Source organism: Ambystoma mexicanum, chromosome 1p, assembly GCF_040938575.1.
Source record: "Ambystoma mexicanum isolate Mex_15411 chromosome 1p, UKY_AmexF1_1, whole genome shotgun sequence".
Taxonomy (NCBI): Eukaryota; Metazoa; Chordata; class Amphibia; order Caudata; family Ambystomatidae; genus Ambystoma; species Ambystoma mexicanum.
In genome coordinates, this window is record NC_090921.1 from 818,064,648 (window position 1) to 818,088,842 (window position 24,195).

Consider the following 24,195-nt stretch of genomic DNA (forward strand, 5'->3'; position numbering starts at 1 on the left):
TCCCGGAGACATCTCGCCGACAATCCTGAAAAGGAAAACTTTTATTTAAAAGCTCATCGCGTCGATCGCTGCAGCGCCGCATTCCACTCACCTTTACAGGGCGCCTCCATGTTCAGCAGCGATCATCCGGATTCGCAGTCACGCCCCAGCGCCTAGGGAGAGAAAGACCAGAACAAACGGTGAGAGAGAGAAGGGAATAAGGAAAGCTAAATCTCCATGTTAAGACTTACCTGTTGATTCATTCCCTCTTCATTTCGGGTCCGTGCCGCATCCTGGCATTTCCGGACCCCGGCCCCTAAGGGGAAAATAAGACATCAGCGTTAATGAGCGAATGAAATGACATTACCAAAAAAAAACGCTCATTAAAGACTTACCTGATTTCTACAAGGATTTCACCTCTCATCTTGGGTCGGTGCCTGTTCCCCGGCATTCCGTACCCCGGCCCCTATGGGGAAAAAGACACTAGCATTAGTACATTAATGCATGGACACAAGGGGAACCTCTTATCAAAAAATTTACCTGGAAGCCAAGCAAGTTTGGTTCTCACCAATCCGAAAATCCAGTGAAGTAACTGGATACCAACGCGCCCCTGCATCAGAAGCAGGATGGAGAGCTCGTCCTTCCAGACCCTAAGGTGAGACGCTACGAGGAATCACAGAAGGGTTTCGAGGAGGGTGAGAGGGGAAAGTGGGAGGCCGATTGCATTACGCTGCAGACAGTTAATCCCCTATTTTCGCCTACAGAAGGATACTTCTGCGAGCCAGACAAGCCAGATTTGGGGGCCCGGTCCAGTCCGTCTTCTGAACCCTGCGCATCACCTTAGAAGAGGTCACAGCAGCACAAACCAGGCCAGCGCCTCCGTGGGAGTCAGGTGAGCGTTACAGGCAAGTACTTAGCACGGTAAAGAGCACCCAGAGAACCAGTGATCTGGAGCCCCAAAAATCTAATGCCGGTTTCTGTCCATCTATTGGGTACTATACCCCGCAATTACTGAACCTTTTCTGGAGGAGGCTGTCACTGTTAATAACTCTGACTTGTGGGCATTTGTTTGTAACACTGCCACCTCCCTAAAGAGAAGAAGCTCCTGTGGGATCCCTGGAAATTAGGTTTCTGGCTCCGTGATCAAGAGGAGCATGTTGTCAGCAAATGCTGCGACTCTATGCTCCTCACCCCCAAAGGGTATCCCCCTAATATCCAGGGGAGGCCCTAATGCTGGCCAAGAGCTGCTCTAGGTGGATGGCACATAAGAGCGGGGGCAACCCTGCTTAGTGCCTCGTGAGACTGTAATCCTCTGGGAAAGTTGCCTATTGATTGCCAGGCACAAGGAGGGAGTTCGGTAGTTTGTTCTTACCATTGAAAGGAATTTAGAACCAAATCCCATAACCTCCATGGTATGGAAGAGGAATGGCCATTCGACCCAGTGGAATGCCTTCTCAGCATCCAATGCTAGTATAAGTGCAGGGGTTCTAGATTTATTTACTTTTTCAATCAGATAACAGACCCGCCAAATGTTATCCGAGGTCTGCCTATGCCTCATAAATCCCGACTGGTCGGGATCAATCAGTTTGGGGAGGAGCTTATCCAGGCGTGATGCCAGAACCTTGGTGTAGATCTTTGTGTCTAGATTAATTAGGGCAATCGGCCAGTACGAACCGCATGGTGACATCCTTACCCGACTTTGGGAGCAGCACAACCTTGGCTTCTTCCGTTGTCGGGGTGATACACCTTCCCCCTCCACGCCTCCCAAAAAGAGTTGAAGAGCTGGACTAAGCGCAGTATCAGTGCCTCTCTAAAGGTTTTGTAGAAGCATGCTGGAAAGCTTCCTCGGCCCAGAGCCATTCCTGATGGCAAGGCAGCTAAAGCCGCCACTTACTTCTTCGGGAGTAATGTCTCCCTCACGTTCTTCCCGTTCTTGAGGAGTGATCTTAGGGAGAGGGCACTGGGACAGGTATTCCCTTTGGGCTCCCTCCTCGGGGGAATCTGATGTGTACAGGGATGAATAATATTCTGTGAAGGCTGAAATTATGTCAGGTAGAGCAGTGCTTTCTTGACCCCCCACCTTTATTTTCAGGATTGTCCTTGATGCTTCTTTTTTCCTAATCAACCTCGCTGACAGGCTTATTGGCTTTGACATAATACCTCTGTTGAAGGTAGAGCAATGAACGCTCTGCAGCTCTAGTCTGCAAAACATCTAATTTCTCATAATCAGCCAATATTTCCTTTGCAGCGTACTCCCAGCGTTATTTGCCATTTGAGCGATTATTTGTTAAAGTTTAGCTTCTGATTCCTCCTATAAGAGACCTAGTTGTTTGTCCCTCTGTCACTTCATTGCAATGAGCTCCTCCATCAATGTAGCCTTAAACACATCCCAGACCACCTGGTCCCATACACCTTCTGTTGCGTTAAGTGCAAAGTAATCCAAGATTTTATTCTTTATGTCCTCGCATAGGGCTCCATCCTTAAGGATGTGGCTAGGGAACTTCCACCGCCATAGGCCTGGTTTGTTCTGCCCTATATTTAAGGTAATCCTTATGGGCGCACGGTATAACTGGGCGATTGTTACGCTCACCTGACTCCCATGGAGGCGCAGGCCTGGTTTGGAGTGCTGTTGCCTCTTCTATGGTGAAGCGCAGGACTCGGAAGATGGACAGGACCGGACCTTCAAATCTGGCTTGTCTGACTCGCAGAAATATCCTTCTGTGTGTGAAAAGGGAGTATTAACAATCTGCGGGATAATGTGTAAGCCTCCCACTCCCTTCGCACCCTCCACGAAACCCTTCTGCGATTCCCCGTGAAGTCTCACCTTAGGGTCTGAAAGGACGAGCTCTCCATCCTGCTTCTGATGCAGGGGCGCGTTGTAATCCAGTTACTTCACTGGATCATGGATTGTAGAGAGTTCAAGTTTGCTTGACCTTCCCGGTAAAGTACTGTGAGAATTCTGTTTATAAGTATGAGCCCGAAATAATAATTGTCCATTGTCTCTATTTCAGGTGCAGAACAAAGATTCCGAGATGAGCAATGGAACCGACAAAGGAAACCCAGGTGAGTTGTTTGATGAGAGGTTCCTTTAGTGTCCTTGCATTAATGCACTAATGCTTGTGTCTTTTTTCCCCTTAGGGGCCGGGGTTCGGAAATGCCGGAGATATGGCACCGACCCCGAAGTGAAAGGTGCAGTTCCAGTAGATATCAGGTAAGTCTTTAATGAGCGTTCAGGTAATGTCTTAGCATTCAATCACTAACGCTGATGTCTCTTTTTCCCCTTAGGGGCCGGGGTCCGGAAATGCCAGGATGCGGCACCGACCCGAAATGAAGTGGGAATGACCCAACAGGTAAGTCTTATGATGGCAAATTAAGGTTTTCTTATTCTCTTCCCTAGCTCACCTTTGTTCTTGTCTTTTTCTCCCTAGGCGCTGAAATGTGGTTGCGGATCCAGATGGTCGCTGATGAACATGGAGGCGCCTAGTAAAGGTGAGTGGAATGCGGCGCTGCAGCGATCGATGCGATGTGCTTTTAAAATGAATGTCTTCCTTTTCAGGATCGTCCGCAAAATGTCTCTGGAATGCGGATTTAGCAGGTAAGGACTCTTCTTTCTCCTATTCTCTTCTCTTCTCCCTTTGCAGGTGTTCCAGGATGCTGGCGGGCGTGACAGAAGTCAGGATGCAGGAGCAGACACGGTGAGCGTCCAGCTGCTAGATGCAGAACAACGCGAAGCGTGAGTTGCTGCTTGGGCGTGGCTTAAATAGCCTTCGAAGTAGTTCCAGGTATGTATCCATCCTCTCAGGTATGTATTCTTCCTCCGGCCACACCCGTGTGGTTAAGTAGTCCCCAAAGATAAAGTAGTCCCATTCAGGCCTCTAGATGGCCTGGATGTTGCAGCATGGTCTGCATCAGGTAAGTTTACACCAAGCACCTTTAAACACAAAGTCATCTTTTATGAGCCTGGCGCCTATGGCGCCAGGACTGTTGTCCAATATGAGCCTGGCGCCAAAGGCGCCAGGACTGAGTCCAAAGGGCCCCTACTTGGGGCTGCTGAGACTTCCCTCGGGGACATGATGTCTGCCTCTGGGGTAGCTGGGCCTGGTCTGGCTCCTTGGAGGTAGGCATCATGACAGTACCCCCTCCCAAGGCCCCTCCCAAGTTTGTTCTCTCCGGGGGCTTTGGCTTGTTTGGGAATTTTCGGTGGAATTTTTGTATTAATCGCGGAGCGTGTACATGGTCGCTTGGTTCCCAAGATCTCTCCTGAGGTCCATACCCCTTCCAATCAACTAGATAGAAGAGTTTTGACTTTAACACCTTGGAATCCAATATGTCTTAAACTTCAAATTCTAATTCCCCATCAATCTGAATTGGTTCTGGTGGTTTGATCAGTCTTGTTCCTGGTTGCACCGGTTTCAACAGCGAGGCGTGAAAAACGGGATGAATTTGCATGTTCGCTGGTAGATCGAGTTTAAAGGCCACCGGGTTGATTATAGCTTTGATGGGATAGGGTCCTATGTATCTGGGGTTGAAAGTCCGGGGTCCTTTGAGAGGTAAATGTCTAGTTGCTAGCCACACCTGGTCCCCTATTTGGTACGGAAGTGCTTCACTTCGATGTAAATCAGCATTTTCTTTGTACTTTCTCTTGGCTTGCTGAAGATGAGTCGTAGCTTCTTTGAAAGCTCGGGTTATCGTGGAATGCAAATGATCTACCGCAGGCATTTCCAGGTTTTGAGGAGGGTCCAGGTCTGAGGTTCGAGGATGATGACCATACAAGGTGTAAAAAGGGCTTTGTCCTGTTCCAGAATGTACAGAATTGTTATATGCATATTCTGCGATCCAAAGAATGTCTTTCCAATTGCATTCAGATTGGTGCAACATACACCAAAGATATTGTTCAAGGGTTTGGTTAGTTCTCTCGGTTTGGCCATCGGTTTGGGGATGGTGACTGGTGGATAGTCGTACATCAATTTGCGCCAGTTGACAACATTTCCTCCAAAAATGGGAAATAAACTGGCTTCCTCGATCTGAGACTAATATGGATGGAAAACCATGCATACGAACTATGTTCTCCAGAAATTCCTTGGCCAAGATGGAGGCTGAGGGTAACCCTTTTAAAGGGATAAAATGGGCCATTTTGGAGAAGAGATCCACAATCACCAAGATAGTGTTGTATCCATAGCAAGGAGGCAGGTCGGTAATAAAGTCCATCGACAAGGTGTGCCAAGGTGCCGGTGGAATATCCAAAGGTTGTAGAAGACCGGCTGGTCTTTTCTTTTGACCTTTATTTTGGGCGCAAAGTCCGCAAGACATCACAAAAGATTTTATGTCTTTTCTCCAGGATGGCCACCAGAATTGTTGTTTGATCTTTTCCTCAGTTTTAGCGATACCTGGATATCCTTCCATTAATGTATCATGATAATGGGCAATAACGAGTTGTTGCAGTTCTTTGTTAGGCAGAAATAATCGCCCCTGGAAGTACGGTAAATCGTTATTAACGGAAAAGTGTGACCCCTTTTGGCTCCATTCTTGTAAGGCTGTGGAGTCTAATAGTTGTCTAACTCGAGTTTGAACGTCCTCAATAGTTTGTAAAGAGGTCAAACCCAAAATGCTCTGTTCAGGTATAATCGGTACAGGTTCTAAGCTCAAATTTGTTTCTTCCATCCCAATCCGGGATAAAGCGTCCGCTTTGCCATTCTTGCAACCAGGGCGATATGTGATTACAAAATCAAATTCCGCAAAGAATAAAGCCCATCGGAGTTGACGTGATGATTGGGCTTTGGCCGTCTTTAAATATTGCAAATTTCTGTGATCTGTAATCACCGTGATGGTGTGTCTTGCGCCGAGGAGGTAATGACGCCAAGCTTTGAAGGCGGACTTAATAGCTAGTAACTCCTTGTCGGTGAATGCGTAATTAATTTCAGGAGCCGAGAATTTTCTGGACCAAAAGGCTACAGGGTGTAGTTGGTTAGTTATTGGATCCCTTTGAGACAGGACAGCTCCCATGGCTAAGCTGGATTCGTCAGTTTCAACAATGTAAGGGAGATCTGGGCGTGGATGCTTCAACACAGGTGCAGAGGTGAATTTAGCCTTTAGGTCTTGAAAGGCCTGTTCTGCCTCATGAGTCCATTCGAAGCGTTTATTCTTCCGTAAGAGAGCTGTGATGGGTTGGACCACTCGAGGAAATTCCGGGATGAATCTTCGATAAAAATTGGCAAAACCAAGCATGCTCTGAACCCCCTTCACAGAGCTAGGAGATGGCCATTTGAGGATGGCGTCCACCATTCGCGAGTCCATTCGGACTCCTTTAGGTGTCAGGATGAATCCGAGAAACTCGACTTCTGTGGAATGAAAAACACATTTTTCGAGTTTTGCAAACAGTTTGTGCTGGCGCAATTTTTCAAGAACTGCCCTGACATGTTTTCTGTGATCGGATTTCGAAGAGGAGTACACCAGGATGTCGTCGATATATACGATGACACAAACATCGATAAGTTCCCGAAGAACATCATTCATAAAGTATTGAAAGGCGGCAGGTGCGTTGCACAATCCGAAGGGCATCACCTGATATTCAAAGAGCCCATATTTGGTGCGGAATGCAGTCTTCCATTCGTCGCCTTCTTTTATACGCACCAGGTGATAAGCTCCCCGGAGATCTAACTTGGTGTACATACAAGCATCTTTTACCTGGTCGAGAAGTTCAGGGATCAGAGGCAGAGGATAACGATTCTTAATCGTTATTTGATTTAGGGCGCGGTAGTCAATACATGTTCTAAGGTCGCCTTCTTTTTTCGGCACAAAGAACAGAGCTGAGGAAACAGGAGACTTTGACGGGCGAATAAAACCATTGGCAAGGTACTGATCTAAATACTGACGCAAATGAAGGTTCTCAAGTTCAGTAAGAGCATAAATCCTGCTGCAAGGCGGTTGAGCATTGGGTACCAGATCGATTTGACAATCGTACGACCGGTGGGGAGGTAACGTGTTGGCCCGTTCTTTTTGGAAAATGTCTTGGAATTCTTCGTACTCAGCCGGTAGTTGAATAGTGGCGGAAGTTACTGAGGCCAGGCCCATATTTGGATTTCTTGGATAACAAGTTTGTTCACAATCAGGAAAGGTTATTCTCTTTGCTCGCCAGTCTATTCGAGGATTATGTGTTTCTAACCAAGGAATTCCTAGAATTACTTGAAACTGTGGGGCCTTGATTACATCAAACACAATAGCTTCCCGATGTCCATCCTGACCCACTAGTGTCACTTCTGTAGTGGAATGAGTTACCGGCCCTGAGGCTACTTCGGTTCCATCAACTCTACTAATGACATCCTTGTTAGTTTTCGGACGGAGAGGGAGATTAATCCTGGAGGCCAATTCACGATCTACATAGTTTCCAATAGCTCCACTGTCGATGTATGCCTTTATAGCATGCAACCGCCGAGGCTGTTTCGGATCCACGAGGACCATTGGCATGATGAAATGCGAGGTCAAAGAGTTTGTTTTCAAGCTCGGCAAGCGGACCTCTACGCTTGTCGGGCTTGGTCGTTTCCCCAATCAGGTTCTGTTAAATTGTTGTCAGTGGCTCCAACCACCTTCTTAGGTGGTTTTACCGGACAATCTCGTAGAAAGTGACTGGAAGCTCCGCAATAGAGACATAATTGCTTTTGCCGCCTTCTCTCCCGTTCCTTCTGCGTTAACGGTCCTTTAACTCCACCGATTTGCATAGGTTCTGAAACGTCGGTACTCTTGGGGTTAGCGTGAGTTTTGATCAACACTCTGGTTTCAAACTTGGATCGATCTGCTTTTCTATTCTGAAGTCTGTGATCAAGTTGGACCACAAGGTCTATGTACTCCGCGCAGACTTGGGGTGGATTTACTATTTGGGCTAGCACGTCTTTAAGTTCTCCGCGCAGACCTCGATGAAATAATGTGATCCTTTTATTCTCTGGCCACCCAGTTTCCACAACCAACCTATTAAAGGTGGCGATGTAAGATAAGAGATCCTGGTTACCTTGTCGTAAGGATAGCAGTTCGTTGTCTAGGGCCTGTCCCTGAGAGTGTCGAGCAAATAATCTTTCCATGCTTGCCTGGAAGCCTTGAAATTCCTGGAGAATTGGATCATCTTGATTTACCAAAGGAACTGACCAATCGGCAGCACTGCCGCTGAGATAAGATAATACAAAAGCTACCTTGGTCTGGTCATTAGGGAAGGCCCCAGGTCTGCATAGGAAGTGTAAGCGACATTGGTTCATAAAAACGGCATATTTCTTGGGGTCCCCAGCAAAACGTTCAGGCGGGGCCAAAGGCATGTTTCCAGGTAGATTGATTTGTACTGGGTTATTCGAAATCATAGAAGTGGCATTACCCCCGGAACTAGGTAAAGGAGTTTGTCCTGCCTGACCCTGCAACAACCGTTTGGCCAGGTCATCAGTTCTTTCCTTAGATAGGATCAGTTCTCTTTTGAGAGCGTTAGTCTCCTGGCGATCGGAGTGTACTTCTGCCCGTAATTCCCCCAAAGGCTGGGCCAGCTGGTCTGTCTCGGAAGTTTCCATAGCGCCCGGGTGGGAAATTGTAGGTAGGCTTCGCGTTCTGTTACGCTCACCTGACTCCCACGGTGGCGCAGGCCTGGTTTGGAGTGCTGTTGCCTCTTCTATGATGAAGCGCAGGACTCAGAAGATGGACAGGACCGGACCTTCAAATCTGGCTTGTCTGACTCGCAGAAATATCCTTCTGTGTGTGAAAAGGGAGTATTAACAATCTGCGGGATAATGTGTAAGCCTCCCATTCCCTTCTCACCCTCCACGAAACCCTTCTGCGATTCCCCGTGAAGTCTCACCTTAGGATCTGAAAGGACGAGCTCTCCATCCTGCCTCTGATGCAGGGGCGCGTTGTAATCCAGTTACTTCACTGGATCATGGATTGTAGAGAGTTCAAGTTTGCTTGACCTTCCCGGTAAAGTACTGTGAGAATTCTGTTTATAAGTATGAGCCGGAAATAATAATTGTCCGTTGTCTCTATTTCAGGTGCAGAACAAAGATTCCGAGATGAGCAATGGAACCGACGAAGGAAACCCAGGTGAGTTGTTTGATGAGAGGTTCCTTTAGTGTCCTTGCATTAATGCACTAATGCTTGTGTCTTTTTTCCCCTTAGGGGCCGGGGTTTGGAAATGCCGGAGATATGGCACCGACCCGAAGTGAAAGGTGCAGTTCCAGTAGATATCAGGTAAGTCTTTAATGAGCGTTCAGGTAATGTCTTAGCATTCAATCACTAACGCTGATGTCTCTTTTTCCCCTTAGGGGCCGGGGTCCGGAAATGCCAGGATGCGGCACCGACCCGAAATGAAGTGGGAATGACCCAACAGGTAAGTCTTATGATGGCAAATTAAGGTTTTCTTATTCTCTTCCCTAGCTCACCTTTGTTCTTGTCTTTTTCTCCCTAGGCGCTGAAATGTGGTTGCGGATCCAGATGGTCGCTGATGAACATGGAGGCGCCTAGTGAAGGTGAGTGGAATACGGCGCTGCAGCGATCGATGCGATGTGCTTTTAAAATGAATGTCTTCCTTTTCAGGATTGTCGGCGAAATGTCTCCGGAATGCGGATTTTGCAGGTAAGGACTCTTCTTTCTCCTATTCTCTTCTCTTCTCCCTTTGCAGGTGTTCCAGGATGCTGGCGGGCGTGACAGAAGTCAGGATGCAGGAGCAGACACGGTGAGCGTCCAGCTGCTAGATGCAGAACAACGCGAAGCGTGAGTTGCTGCTTGGGCGTGGCTTAAATAGCCTTCGAAGTAGTTCCAGGTATGTATCCTTCCTCTCAGGTATGTATTCTTCCTCCGGCCACACCCGTGTGGTTAAGTAGTCCCCAAAGATAAAGTAGTCCCATTCAGGCCTCTAGATGGCCCGGATGTTGCAGCATGGTCTGCATCAGGTAAGTTTACACCAAGCACCTTTAAACACAAAGTCATCTTTTATGAGCCTGGCGCCTATGGCGCCAGGACTGTTGTCCAATATGAGCCTGGCGCCAAAGGCGCCAGGACTGAGTCCAAAGGGCCCCTACTTGGGGCTGCTGAGACTTCCTTCGGGGACATGATGTCTGCCTCTGGGGTAGCTGGGCCTGGTCTGGCTTCTTGGAGGTAGGCATCATGACAGCGATCACTCCTAGCTCTATCACCACGACCCTACCCAATAGTGACCACGAAATCCAGGAGTGATCTATCCTTGAGAAGGATCTATGAACATGGGACTAAAATGTGTAGCCACAGCCTCAGTTCCCTCCAGCCATCTACCAACGCCAATTGGGCCATGTGTTAGTTCAAGCAGATAGATGGCGCCACCTGGTTGTGGAACACCCTTGCGCTCCTGTCTTCTCTTGGATCCCAGCCAGATTAAAGTCGTCTACCAATATTATCTGCCCTTTGGCAAAAATCTCTAATTTGGTCAGTGTCGCCCGCAAGAACCCATCTTGCCCCGTATTGGGGGCGTAGATTGCTGCCACGGTATATGTCCCCGTCTCCCATTGGAAAGAGGCAGCCAGATACCGACCCTCTGTGTCCCCTTCTGTAGCTATGACCAGGAAGACTGGGATGTCTCGAATAGCGATTAACACCCGCCCCACACCCCCATCTTCCCAGAGGCGTTGCATTAAACAGATGGCAGTACCCCTTGATTTTCAGTTTATGCCTGTCTTGCCTCTGAACGTGCGTCTCTTGGAGGGCTACAAATCCCGCGACTTCCCCTGCTCCAAGAACTGTTTCACCTTCCTTCTCATAACCCTGGAAAGTAAGTCCCCTGATGTTTAGGGCGGTCCCCTGAAGCATTTCCCTCTTTCCCGTGGTCGTCTTACTGTGCGGCTCGCACTAATGACTAGCTGCCGTTGGGATCCCCCGGAACCCCAACTCACCTTCACCCTCCCAGCCACCTCTGGGTGGGCTCAACCAGCCTCCAGCTTCCCCCGACCCATCATCTCTGGAATTGAGCCCCTGTAACAACCCAGAGTAAACCTGTGTGGGTCCCTCTAGACCCATGTAGATAAACCAAGACATCCTGTACCACCCGCCTCCCCCCAGTACCTTTCCCCTAACTACCTCCCCCAGGCGGACTACAACATTCCTTCCTGTAACCCCCCTTTTCCCTCAACGTGGTGCTCCAGTGTCAATGGGCGTGTGGGCACCTTCCACTCCTGCCCCTCATCGGGGTGGGGGTTAAACTGGGCCCCTTAGGCCCTGTTTATTTTAGCCCCTTGTCAAAAAACGTTTTCCACTCTCACATTTACCTCTTGAGCGGTTCTCTTGCCGGTCTTCGTTCTTGCCTTGGTGGCCCATCGTCCTTAATCTTCAGTACCCTCTCACCTTCCTCGCGATGGTAACCCGATGCTGTTTCCCTTCCCATTTGAACAGTAGTCCAAAGGGAACGGTCCATTTATAGCATATGTCCGCTTGCATTAGGGCACACACCACTGGGCCCATCATCCTACGCTTCACCAGGGTGGTCTTGGTTAGGTTCTGGAATCGCTGAAGTTCTGAGCCATTGTAGCTGATTGATCTGGCCCGCCTGGCAGCCGACAGCACTTTCTCCTTCTGCCCATACTCGTGTAAGGCCACCACTGCATCTCTGGGTTTGGCCCCTGGCTCTCCCCTCTTTGAACCCACTCTGTGTATGTGGTCCAGCTCTATCCCCGACCAGTCTTCCACCTCCAGCAGGTCTGCAAACACTTCCTGTACCATCGTGCCTAGATCCTTGTCCGCCACCGCCTCAGCAAGGCACTTTATTTTATGGTTAGATCTTCTCGAGCTGTTTTAAAGGTCTTTGCTCTGGGTCTCGAGAATCTGCGTGACCCTTGCTAATTGTTCTACCAGCTTGTGGATCTTCCTTGTGTCCCCTGCGACCACTTGTAAGGCTCTCTCTTATGCATCGGTCCGCTCCTCTACTTTCGTTATGTCCCCCTTCACCTCTTGCAACGATTGGGACAGTTCCACTCGCATCTTTTGCAGTGCCTACCAGCGTCCCCAAATCCTCTCCTGCCCTGGGCCCCTGATCTTCCCCAGCCGGTACCTCGCTGTCTCTGCGCCAGAGTCTCTGCAGATTGCCCTCCTGTGGTTTCTTCACAGACTTGAGGGCAACTTGCATGTCCTTCCCCTTGTTCTCCCTGATATTGTTTCGCATCCTTTGGACCTCTTCTGGCCATTTTTTCAGCTCATAGAACCTCCTCCCTCTGCCGCTTTGTGGGACTGCCCTTGATTGTGCAGGGGGTCGGAACTCCCCTCTAACTGGGCACAGGTGAGCCACTGTTTGTCCTCCTCCTTGGGTTTCAAATGACCCTACTCCTGGCCTTGATGCCAGGATCACTCTTCCCTGAGCCCGACCAAATGGCCTCTCCCTTATTCTTCCTTGCCCACCACAGATGTAGATGGACTCTTTATTCCTCTATTCAGCCTCAGGATTGGTCCATGAAGGCCAGGCCCCACTGGTCACTTTCTCCTATGCCTGGTGCTTCTGGATGGGGGTGTGCTGGCTGGAGCACTATATGCAGCTCCAAAATCCAAAATGTACCTCAAATGGGCCTCCAGCTGCCCCGGCTATAACTCCACAGGGCCTCCCCTAGTCTTCTCTGCAAAGTGCTTTCTTCAAAGCTTGGACAGGGGCCCTCCCGCCATGCTCCCCCACTCCTCACCATCACTCTGCTCAAAGCTGGTGATCACTGCCTGCTGATCACTGCCTGCACTGGCCAAGCTCTGCCTGTTTGCACCCGTTCCTTGGGCCAGCTGATCTGTGATGGTTCTTCCCCAAGGGAGGGTTGCGGGGGAATCGAGCCCCTCAGGGTCGCTGCCTTCCTGCTCTTGACTTTCGCTGTACAGCTGCTCCCGGGTCTCTTGGCTGCTCCTGTGCTCTTCTCACCTGTGCAGCTCTCAGCAGTGGGCTACGGGTATGGTTCCTGCAGATCCTCCTGATCTCTTTGATGAGACGCTGCTTCTGCGGCGCAGGGGAAGCTCGTTCCCGCCTCGATCTTCCCACTGGCGCTCGCCAGCAGGGGAGCCCCCATTCTACGAATCCAGCCCCGGTGGGCCTCCAATATCGCAGGCAGCTCCTTCCTGACTGGTTCCTCTGCTGTCCGACAGCAGCTGCTTTCCCCCTCCCCACCTCGCAGCCGCACTGGATCCTCGTCTGCTCTGGTTCTCCCAGAGTGGTTCTTCTTGCTCGCGGTTTGCGAGCGTGACTCTCAGCTTGGCCTGCACCGGCCATGGGCGCAGTGCCCCCACACCTCAGACACTGCAGAGATGAAGGCTGCACACCCACCACTTCCGCAGTCCCCCAGCGATCCTGGCTGTTGCACTCCACCACCTCAGCCTACATTGATAAATCCCTGCCTGTGGAAGGCTCTTTTAATCTATCATTATTGTCTTTGGCCCCAGGGGGTTTGAGCTTCACGATCATGCTGCTCTCCCCTCGGCGGCCATCTTGGAATCTCAATCACGATGCACTTTTTAATGGGTGTCCATCATAGATGCCAGTACAAAATGCTTTATTTTTTTTATTTTTTATAGAAAGGGTGATATGTGCTTTTATCTGGCTGCACTGGCATTTTGGGGCACCCAGTCTAGCCATTCTTTGCTGTGGCATGACATTTTTTAAAACTGGAATTCTATGACCAAGCATGCATTATGAGTGTTATTATGTGTCTAGACTGGCATTTAGGGCAGCCAGTCAAGCCATTTCTTACTGTGGCGTGGCTTTTTTCACTGGGTATCAAGGTTAAAGCAAACATGATAAGCATTATTACGCATCTAGACTCGCCTGCATTGTGCAGCCAGTTTGGACATGTTTTTTTGTTGTGACAAGACATTTTTAAAGGCAAAGCCAACAGGAGTGGGTCGCAGAGCCATGTTATGTTATGTTATGTTATGTTAATAGTATTTCTAAAGCGCACGGTCACCCAAGGGTATCTTGGTGCTGCGGGCGGAAGGAGACAGCCGGGCTAACGCAGCTCAGCCGAAAATAAGTGAGTTTTAACAGACTTTCTAAAGGCTAAATAATGAGATGTTTTCTTATTGAATAGCGGGAGGTTGTTCCATAGAACTGCGGCGGCCACACAGAACGCCCACCCACCCGTGCCCGTTTATACATCAGGACCACCAGCCGATCAGCCGAAGCAGAACGTAGGTTACGGCTAGAATGGTAGCGGGTAAACTTCACTTGGAGGTATTCCGCACCCTGATCATGGAGGGCCTGATGAACTATGCACAGTGCCTTAAAATTGACCCGCTGGGTCACCGGGAACCAGTAAAGGGCTCGAAGCACAGGAGAAATATGTGCTCCAAAAGGTGGCCAGTTGCCACACGTGCAGCTAGATTCTGCAATCTTTGCAACCGCTGAATCAGGCCTTTCGGCTGTGCCAGATACAGGGAGTTGCAGTAGTCTAGCAGTGATATCACCATGGCTGCCACCACTGGAGGACGCAGTGGGGCAGGAATAATGGGAAGCACCTTCTTTAAAATGTTTAGCTGGAAGTGGTCAGCTTGACAGACCGCAGTGACTTGTTTGTCCATAGATAGTGATACTGAAAAGATAACCCCCAGATTTTTCACCTTGCCGACCAGCACTGGGAGAGGACCCAGGGATGAGGTTCAGAAAGAGGACACCCAGAGTGCAGGATCAGGAGGACAACCCACCACCATCACCTCAGTTTTGTCTCCATACAATTTGAGCCAATTGCAGTTCATCCACTCTCCCACGGCTGCCAGACACTCCTGCAAGCACGACAATACCTCAGCCCGATCAGGATCTAATCGGATCAGGATCTGAGTATCGTCGGCGTACGAGTAGCAACTGATGCCGAAAGAGCGGATCAAACATACAAGGGCTCAAATGTAGATGTTAAATAAGATTGGAGACAAGAAGGAGCCTTGTGGCACTCCGCAACTGAGGTGACAAGGAGCTGAGAGAAAGCGGGGGCATAGAGAGGGTCTGTGTACGATCCACCAGGAATGACATGAACCAGGCCAGTACTTGCCCTGATATACCTAACTGGGCCAGGTGGGATAGCAGAATGGAGTGGCCGACGATGTCGAATGCCACTGACAGGTCTAACAGAATCAGGGCGCCCACTCCACCTGCGTCTACCAGCATGGCCATGTCATCCTGGATGGCGACCAGTACGTTCTCAGTGCCCCTACCTGGCCTAAAACCAGACTGTGCAGGATCCAAAAGATGGGATGATTCGAGAAATGTAGAGAGCAGGGGTGACACCAGTGACTCTAGAAGTTTAGATAAAAGAGGAAGAAGTGATATAGGGCGGAAATTAGATAACACTGCAGGGTCCAAGGATCGCTTCCCGAAGAGGGGAATTACCCTACCTGCCTTCAGTTCCAGCAGAACCAACTCAGACTGACATGAGTTGTTAATGGCCACCGTAATCTCTGAGAGGAGGTCCGGAGCAATGTCTTTAATAACCCGTAAAGGGTTGGAATCAGAGGGGGAGCAGGATTTAATTTTTTGAATAGCCGCCAAGGCATCGAGGCGCTGTTAAAGGAATTTTATTTTTTTTTAGTTGCGTAACTGTTTTTTTTGTGTGTCTTAGTTGTGTATTTATAATGTGCTTAAATACCCAGAGGTTTCTAAGCGCGGACCAGGGGATCGAACCTGTGTTGCTTCGTGTCGTCTTGCTTCCAAGAAGAGCACGTTCCCGCTGAGCTATGCTCCGGGACATGTTATGTTAAGTTGATTTCTACCGCACCGCTACCACCCAGGGGCAGTCTCCAGGCGTTCGTGTGGCTCTGCAAAAAAATGGGTTGGGGGTTAGTGGTGAAAAGAGTGAGAGGATAGGTTCAGAACCAGGAGGAACTGGCGTCTGTGAGTGTTTTGCATGTGGTCACTTGTGAGCAGCCTCACGCATTGTAACCGCATTGTAATCACATGGGTAGATTCCATGACTCGGGTGTGTGGTATTTTTTTGTGTTTGTGTTGTGTGGTTATGATGGGTTGGTCGTGTGCACTGGTTAGATAGTGTCCATAAGGAATTCAGAGTCACAGGTGGTCGTAGCTTTAAGGTAGTCTGGCATCTTGGTGTGTTGTTGCATTTTAGATGGTTTTGGGCAATGTGGGTGGTTCACTCTGAATGTCGGCATAGTAATGGTTCTCTTTATGTTTGAGTGTGGTTAGTCCAAAATCTAGTGTAGAGGTGTTAGTTATGTAGGAGGAACAGGAATGGAAGAGGGTTAGTATAGTCAGTCAGTTCATTGTCTAGAGAGACTCTGGCTCAAAACCCCCTCTCTCCCTAACCAAACCTCCTATTTCTCTTACCACGCTCTCTTTGACTCTTGTCTTGCCTCGGCTAAATGCTCCTAGTACTCTAACCTTCTCCACTCCCAAGCCTCCCACCCTCGCCTTATTTTCCAAACTCTCTCTCGACTCTTCTCCCCTCCCACTCCTGATCCCTCCTCCTCTTCCACACTTTCACCCTCTGACTTTGCTAACTTCTTTTCCTCCAAGATTCTTACCCTTCGGCAAAAAATCAACTGCTCCTCGGACTTCCCCTCTTCTCCTCTCCCTGAGCCCCCCTCATCCTTCATGTCCTACTTCTCACCTATCTCCCCTTCTGAAGTCTCCACCCTCCTCTCCAAAGCCCACCCCACGTCCGCCCCAACTGACCCTCTCCCACTCTGTCCTACTCCACTATTCTCCCTATCTCCCTCCAGTTAATTGCTCTTGTTGCTGTTTTGTTGACTGATTCATATTGTAACATTGCTTCTACTGTTATATTGTTTACGTTTATGTTTTATGTATTAAGTTGTTCACTTGTACAGCGCTTTGGTGTAAAGCGCTTTATAAACCAATAAATACAAATACAAATACAAAATTGTGGTCTCTCTCTGGGGCGGCACTTTGGATGCTGCTTGATGGTATCTAGCCAGGTTCTTGTTTGCAGTTGTTTGGCCCCTCTCGTCTTCTCTCTAGTTCTTTGTCTGCTGTGTTGTTGTTGCTGGTGTCCTTGCTAGTGGGGTTGAATACTTTTCTTTGCTCTGTCCCTTGAAATGTATTGGGAACACATTATGCCTACAGTTTCTGGTGGCAATATTGCTGAGATGGCGTCAATTAAGAGGTTTAATTACAGTCCGTACCTTTTTGACTTTTACAGGCACCACGGTTGTAAATGAACATATATTTTTGTTCCGACCTTTGAAATGCATTGGGAAAGCCTTATGCCCACAGTTTCTGGTGGCAATATCGCTGAAATGACATAAATGAAGGGGAGTAATTACAGCTTGCACCCCTTTGACTTTACAAGCACCATGGTTTAATTGCTTTTAGGTCACTAGCCCTTCCACGAAATGCACAGGAGTTTAGTGAGGTCATTGAATAGAAATTACGAACTAGTGGTAAAGCCATAAGTAATTTAGACTTAAGGGTAGATGCGGGTACTTATTAAGATTTGCCGTGTATACGCTCCGCTACGAGACCATTATGCAGCACACTGTGTCCTGCAATGGCAGAATTAACGCTTTACTACATGTTTCCCACAGCAACTGTAGATGCTGTTCCGGTATTAGTCTAGTGGGAGAGACGTTTACACGATTGTCCTCACCAAAGTTGAATGAGGTCAACATGCCTCGTAATTCAGAACGAGGTAATTACAAAAAAGCCACTTCGGCGGGATTAGTCTTTAGGATACACTACAGCTGCGTGTTGTCCTCAGCGTGAGTAACAGTGCACAATATGTATTGTTTACAGGCTCTTTCAGTGACCTATGAAGAAGGACCCATAGAGTGAATCTCGGTTGTGCTGTGAGTTCCTGCTGTGAGGGATACGCTGCTGGAGGCCCTTGACTTGCGTTTGCCCAGGTGGGGCAATCAAGCTTTTTGGTAAGCACACCGAGCACGATGATGTCGCTAGGGTGTCGTTTTCCTTTCGCCTATGTATCATTACTAGAAGTGTGAAGCTAATACAAGCGAGTCGAGACCCGCTTGATTGGGCCTGCTTTTTCACAGTTGGGGGAGACAAGTAGTGTTATGGTGACTAGACAGGATGAGCCATCGCGTTCTCATTTATGTTTTTCCTTTACCATTGTGCCTCCGTTAGAAATTAACCTTTCCATGTCATGATGCCCTGGTGGTGTATGAACTTGGAGCAAATTTGTAGCTCCTCAGACGATGTAATTTAACAGTCTTCTATGATAGAGGGATTATTTATTGGTCTCTCTATCTCTCGTTTGTTCACAGGTGTGTGTTGTCCACCCTCTGCTGGAGTAAAGTTGAAGCTGACTACTAGAGCAGGAAATAGCTGCCTTGTTGCTGTTTTTGAGTGGTTAACCCTCACATGACAATAATAGTGTGTGGGATGGTTTAGTATGCGTTGGGAGTACTCAACTCTCTGATCTAAACAAAAAAGGACTACCTTTGTCTGCATAACCCTTCCAAATCATATAAATAATATTGGCACAAATTGTTTTTAGATATAAGTGCATGCCCCTGATGAATTTCCCCTGACTGTGTGCGTTTGGAATGAGTGAGGAATGAAATATGTTGGGTTGGATGGAAGTGAAGGAGTGTGAGATTGAGCGGTGAATTAAGTTTATTCTCATTTTTGAAATTAGTCAACTTTACTTATGTTTGGCTGATAACAGACAATTTATACACATTTTTCTGTTTCTCTGTCTGAGTTTTTAAACCTCAGTTTTTCTTGGGTTTATTTACACTTCCTATCCCTGTGTGCTTTTTTTGTAGTGGTGCCTTTGTTGATTTGCCATTTTTATCGGATTGTGTCGAATAATTGTAATAACTGTGGAATGGGTTGTGTTCCATTTATTAGTGATGTTTAATTATTGTTAATTGTACAAATAAAATGTACATGCTAATATTTTGCTCACTCTGTATCACTCAGCGTTAAGTTTGCTGTTTAATTCTTCAGTAAACTTGGCCATTAGCCTTGTATGGTCACAAATTCTTCCCCATTTAGGCTCTCCCCAGGGGAGGTTGGACATCCCTCCTGTGACAATACACTGTTTACCAAATCCGTAGTTTATGAGCTTTAGGCTTACCTATGTTAGGGGGCCATTTTGGTGAAGCAGTATAAATCTCTTTCCCCTTTTCCTCCTTGTTAGTTGGATTGTTGTTGCTTTTTTCCCTTCTATGTTGTCATTGTCTGCTGGATAGCCAGGTTTTGAGCAGTTTCCTGAAGGTGATGTGGTCTTCTGTGGTTCTAATTACTTTGGGCATGTTGCCCCTGCTGTTCTGCTGTATTTCCTTTTTTCGTGGTGTTTTGCCTCTATTTGTAGGTTGTTGCTGGATCTGACTTCCCTTCCTGGGCGATACTGGATAATCTTGTGTTGGAGGAATTCCGCTTCCTGCCTGTGCAAGGCTTTGTGGGCGATGCACAGTGATTTGAATTTGATGCGCTTTTTTACTGGTAACGGTGTAGGATTTTCAGTGCTGGAGTGATGTGGTCTCTTCTGTTTTACTCTTAGTAGGATCCTGGCTGCTATATTTTACACCCTTTGGGGTTTCTTGGTGAGTCTTTCTGGTATTCCTAGGTAGAGGCTGTTTGCGTAGGTAATTCTTATCAGGGATATGATTGTGGGGTTCTGTGGGAGAAGATGAGGTAGTGAGTAATCCTCTGAGTAGTTGTAGGAGGAAGAAGCATTTTTGGGAAATTGCGTTAACTTGCGGTTCCTGTGATAGTCCATTGTCCATGAGTATTCCTCGGTTGTTTACTAAATTGGTAGTCTCTAGTTGCGTTCCCATGCCGATTGGCCAGTCCAATTGTATGTTCCCTCCGTCGAACCCTGTGGGTGAGAACATTTTTGGCCGAGTTCAGTTTGAGGTTGATCGTTGTCATCCAGTTGTATATGTCTGTGAGGCAGTTGTTGAGGGTTGCTATTTTGTTGCTGTGTTCTGTTTGTTTTCACAGTCAGTTGTGTCATCTGTGTAGTAGTATGGGGTAAGTCTGTGGGATTGAATGATTTTCATCAGTGGGCACATGTAGATGTTGAAAAATAGAGGGGAGAAGCTGGAACCCTGTGGGACTCCGCTGGATATATTTTTGTTTTTTAAGGTCAACAGTGGTAGGTAGGTTCTTTCAGTTCAGTTTGTTAGGAATAAGGTTAGCCACTTTAGGGCGGATTCCTGCATGCCACATTCCAGCAATCTTTTTATTAGTGTTGCGTGGCTGATTGTGTAAAAAGCCGCTGAAATGTCCAATAGAAGGAGGGCTGATTGGGTGTCATCTGCGTTTATTTTCAGGTCGTTCCATATCGATAGAAGTGCCAATTCTGTTCCTCCCATCAGTCTGAAGCCAACTTGTGATTGGTCAAGTATTCTGTTTGTTTCGACGTGTTTAAGATGGATTTTGTAGATGTGGTTCTCCAGGATCTTCGCTGGGTAGGGCACGTTGGATATCGGTCTGTAGTTGCTTGGGTCTTCTCCGCTTTCTGACCTTTATGAGTGGTTTGATGTATGCTGATTTGAAGGAGGACGGTAGTATTCATCTTTTGAGTGATAGAGTCATTAGGTTCCTGGAAGCGTCTCACTGGGGTTCTGTGGTTGAAGATTCCTTTGAAGACATTCGGGGGGCAGTGGTCCCTTGGAGATCCTGCAAGGCTGATGTCCTGTATCAGTGTGGAAAAATGGTCTTCTGTGATTGGTTCTAGGCAGATGAGTTTTGTTGTAATCTGTGTTTCGTCTTGTGTCTTGTCAAAATGTTTTTTCTCTAATACCGCCGATAGTAAATATTGGCCTAAGCACATTCACATCGCACTGTAATATCCCATTGAATGAACCTGAAACAGGCTGACTACGCCGCCATTTTGAGTTGTCCACCATTTTGATCGCCTCCTGCTTTCTGTTGAAGTGATTTCAATCCGGCACACACCCAAGTCTCACCCAGCATGTAGTGCGCAATTGAAGCCCTTATTCATTTTTGTCTATAAATTCAATATTCTGAATGATATACTACTCATATCACACCCTTCTCCTGAGACCCCCCCTCACCCCCCGGTCACACTGAACCAGGAATCAGGCTAGTTTGCAAAGAAATTGTCTTTAGAATTGACTGAGCAAAAACACCAAATGTGGTCAAAAACACTTACATTATTATAAATTCCTATGGATGCAGCTTTGATCATTTGCAAACAATCACAAACAATGGTTTAGTCAAAAGAAAACAATTGAAATCTCAAAGTCCAAGTTGGGAGCAGTTTAAAGCTAATTCACATGTGTAAAAACCTTTCAGAATTGTAATTCGCGGCAAACCTTTCCTTTGGTGATATTCGCTATTACGGGAGAATCGCACTGTTTTGCAATGTAGCTTTGGGTTCTATAGCCAAGGATGTTAGGTACAAGTAGGAGTTGATATTTCATTTCTATCATAAAAACTGAGGGAGTTATAGCGGTTTTAGTAAAGGTTGTTTTTGTAAAATAGGCACGAGGATGAAAAACAGAAATGCACTTTGAAAGACAGATGGGTTGATTACAATAGATTATGACTATGAAAAAGAGAATGCCACAGATGATTCATACAGTGACGTGATCAGCATAACCCGCCTGCTGTGGATACTCTACTTCTTCAGATGAGAAAAGAAATCAGCGCAAAAATAGTTCTAGCAAGACGATGGTTCTGAATTAGAGATGGGATGGTTTTGAGATAGGGATCAGACAATGCAGATATATTAGGGTCACTTTTCTTCCTATTAATACTCACAGAATAAGTTATTAAATTGGACAATCAGATCTGGTCATGGATTGGGCAGGTCCACTGGCAAACAGGCACCTATGGAGGGATTTGGGTCAGCGGCGCGGTTCTGGTCAAGTTTGGACTGCACCTCAGACTGGATTTGGAAGGGCCCCTTCTGGTGACTGGACGCGGTAGATAGCCGGATACAAGTTTTCGGCGGGCAAGCCTAATGGTAGCCAGCCAAGCTGAAGTAAAATTAAATCCCTTCAGGTCTGGGATTTTTGCAATTGGGTCAGGATAGCAATCATTTTGCAATGCTAGAGTCTGGATTCTGCAAGGAAATCTGGATCTCTCAAAGAATTCTGGAGTCAGCTACAAAATGAAGAGTTCTGGAATAAGGTGCTGCACGGACATCTGGGTGGGTTCTGGAAGCATGGTGTTCTGGAAGCAGATTGTAGAGTGCCTATGTGTAGTGCCCTTCCTATATGTATCTATTACAAATTTTATGGCATGGGCAGAACTTCAGAACACACCCCCCTATCTGTGAGTGGCTACAGGCGTGCGCTTCGTTTTGGTTGGCAGCTTAAACAGGGTTGTCATTTTATGACAGGATTTGGGAACTCCCACCTGGATTTTTACCCAAAACATACTTTTGCACAAATGTCAATTTCTACCATTATGTACCCTCTTAAAATTAGACAAATATTTTTCACATTTGATTGTCTAGATTTACATCCAATTTCCATCTTTGTGAGAGCTGTATTGGTAATTTCATGGATTTTTGTCAATTTTACCCAGAACACTTTGGATTCATCATTTCTAATTCGATACACCTCTGGGCGCTGATCAGTGGATCGTGTACATACAATATTAAGCTTGCAACATTAATAGTTTTACCATAATCAGTGTTTTAGTGTATCTTTGTTTCCTTATGTAGTAACAACTCCTACCACATCTTCAACTGTCTAGCATGAGTTCAGGTTTCTAAGTTTGTATTTTTCACTGGTCTACTTATTGTGGCTGTCATGTTAAATGTTATAAAGTTATGAGGCAAAAAAAGTAATTTCCCTTTAAAATCCAGTCCAGGTTTTTTTTTCTTGCTTCCCAAAGTGAGCAGATGGCCAGTTCACTGAGAAACCTCCCCCACATCCTGCGCCTCCTTGCAGAGGCCAATTCTCAGCATTTCCTTTGTTCTTTGGTCAGTCAGCAGACAAATGTCTAATTGCAGCCCCTTTGAGTGGCTTGCTGGGATTATGTGTGACCCATTAACAGCCATTATTGTTCCTGTTCTCAAGGGAGTGTCAACTGGGGATGTCAGTTTCCCCAGGCCAGGCCCTGTCAGATCAGAATTCACATGTGGATTGGCTTCAGACTGGGTTCTTGGACATTAAAATCTTTTCAGTTCACATATAAAATATAAGTACAGAGTATAAATCATTTAACCATTTTAAAAGAATTAGCCCTTCACTAACATACTCAAAAAAGTGGATTTTGAAACTTTTCAGGACAAATAAATACATTTAAGCTAAGTTTTACAGCCATATTCTTTAGGCAGTTGTCAGGCTGTGATGCCTGGATTCCTCTGACTACCTTGAGGATCCATGATTCTAGCACACTCTCCTTTCAATAATTCACTGGGGAACATAACTGAAATTAGTGCCAAAACAGCACTTTGAAGTTTGCCCTTGATTAGGAAACTGTATGTAGGGGCATTTTCAAATTTTAGCCATTCTGTGGGCTTGATTCTAGTGACAGATGACAGCAGGGATGCATGCTTTTACACCACTTCGCCGGTGTATTTGGCAGGGCGTGCAGCTATTTTGGTGGGTTATGAACTCTGCGCAAATTTGCAGACTTAGTGCGCACAGGGGCTATTGCCTCCATTCTTGGTAATTTCCTTTGCCCATTGGCAAAGGGGTGCAGTGTGGCGCAGTGGCGTGGATATAAAAACTCCACACATATCCCCCCGACTCCATCGTGACCTCTGGTCGTGGGGGAATTGTGCAAGTGATATTATTTTTCTTCCGGTCCATGTGAAACATCCGGTTGCTTCTCCCATCAGTGATAGATGCAACACTCTCTCCTTGCTGGTTCTGGTTGGGAGTATGGAGTGACACTCCGGGCTCTTAGTTTCTTTTCCAGAACCCGAGGAGTCCTCCCTGGTGATTACATGATCCTTAGTTCCAGTGCTAGAAAACAGAACATAGCGTGGTTATGGAAATTTCCCCGATACTACTCCTCGAGGGATGTAGTGGGGCAGATGCATGCATTGAATTACAATATTCAATATTCCCCACCTATGTTTAATCATGGTCTTAACACTCTTCTCGCGCATACATAGTGAACATTGAGTAATTATTTTATGTTTCCAGATCTTCCCCCTCTGGGTTTCCAGTCGGCTCCTCTAGTTGCCGCAAGGTATGCCTGGGATGGCAACTTTTTAGCTGGTTAATGTGGACCCATTTGTCTTCCCCTTCTGTCAAACTGCCCTTGGGGATGCATATTTTGTTGGCGACTGGTGAGATTCTGTCCACAATTTCAAAAGGACCCCCCCAACTCGGGAGGAATTT

The 24,195-nt window shown here is 47.1% G+C and overlaps 1 pseudogene; it reads left to right on the plus strand.

Moving 5' to 3' along the window:
- The window catches only part of LOC138513725 (WASP homolog-associated protein with actin, membranes and microtubules-like), a 77,654-nt pseudogene that overhangs the window by 37,029 nt on the left and 16,430 nt on the right, over positions 1-24,195 (plus strand).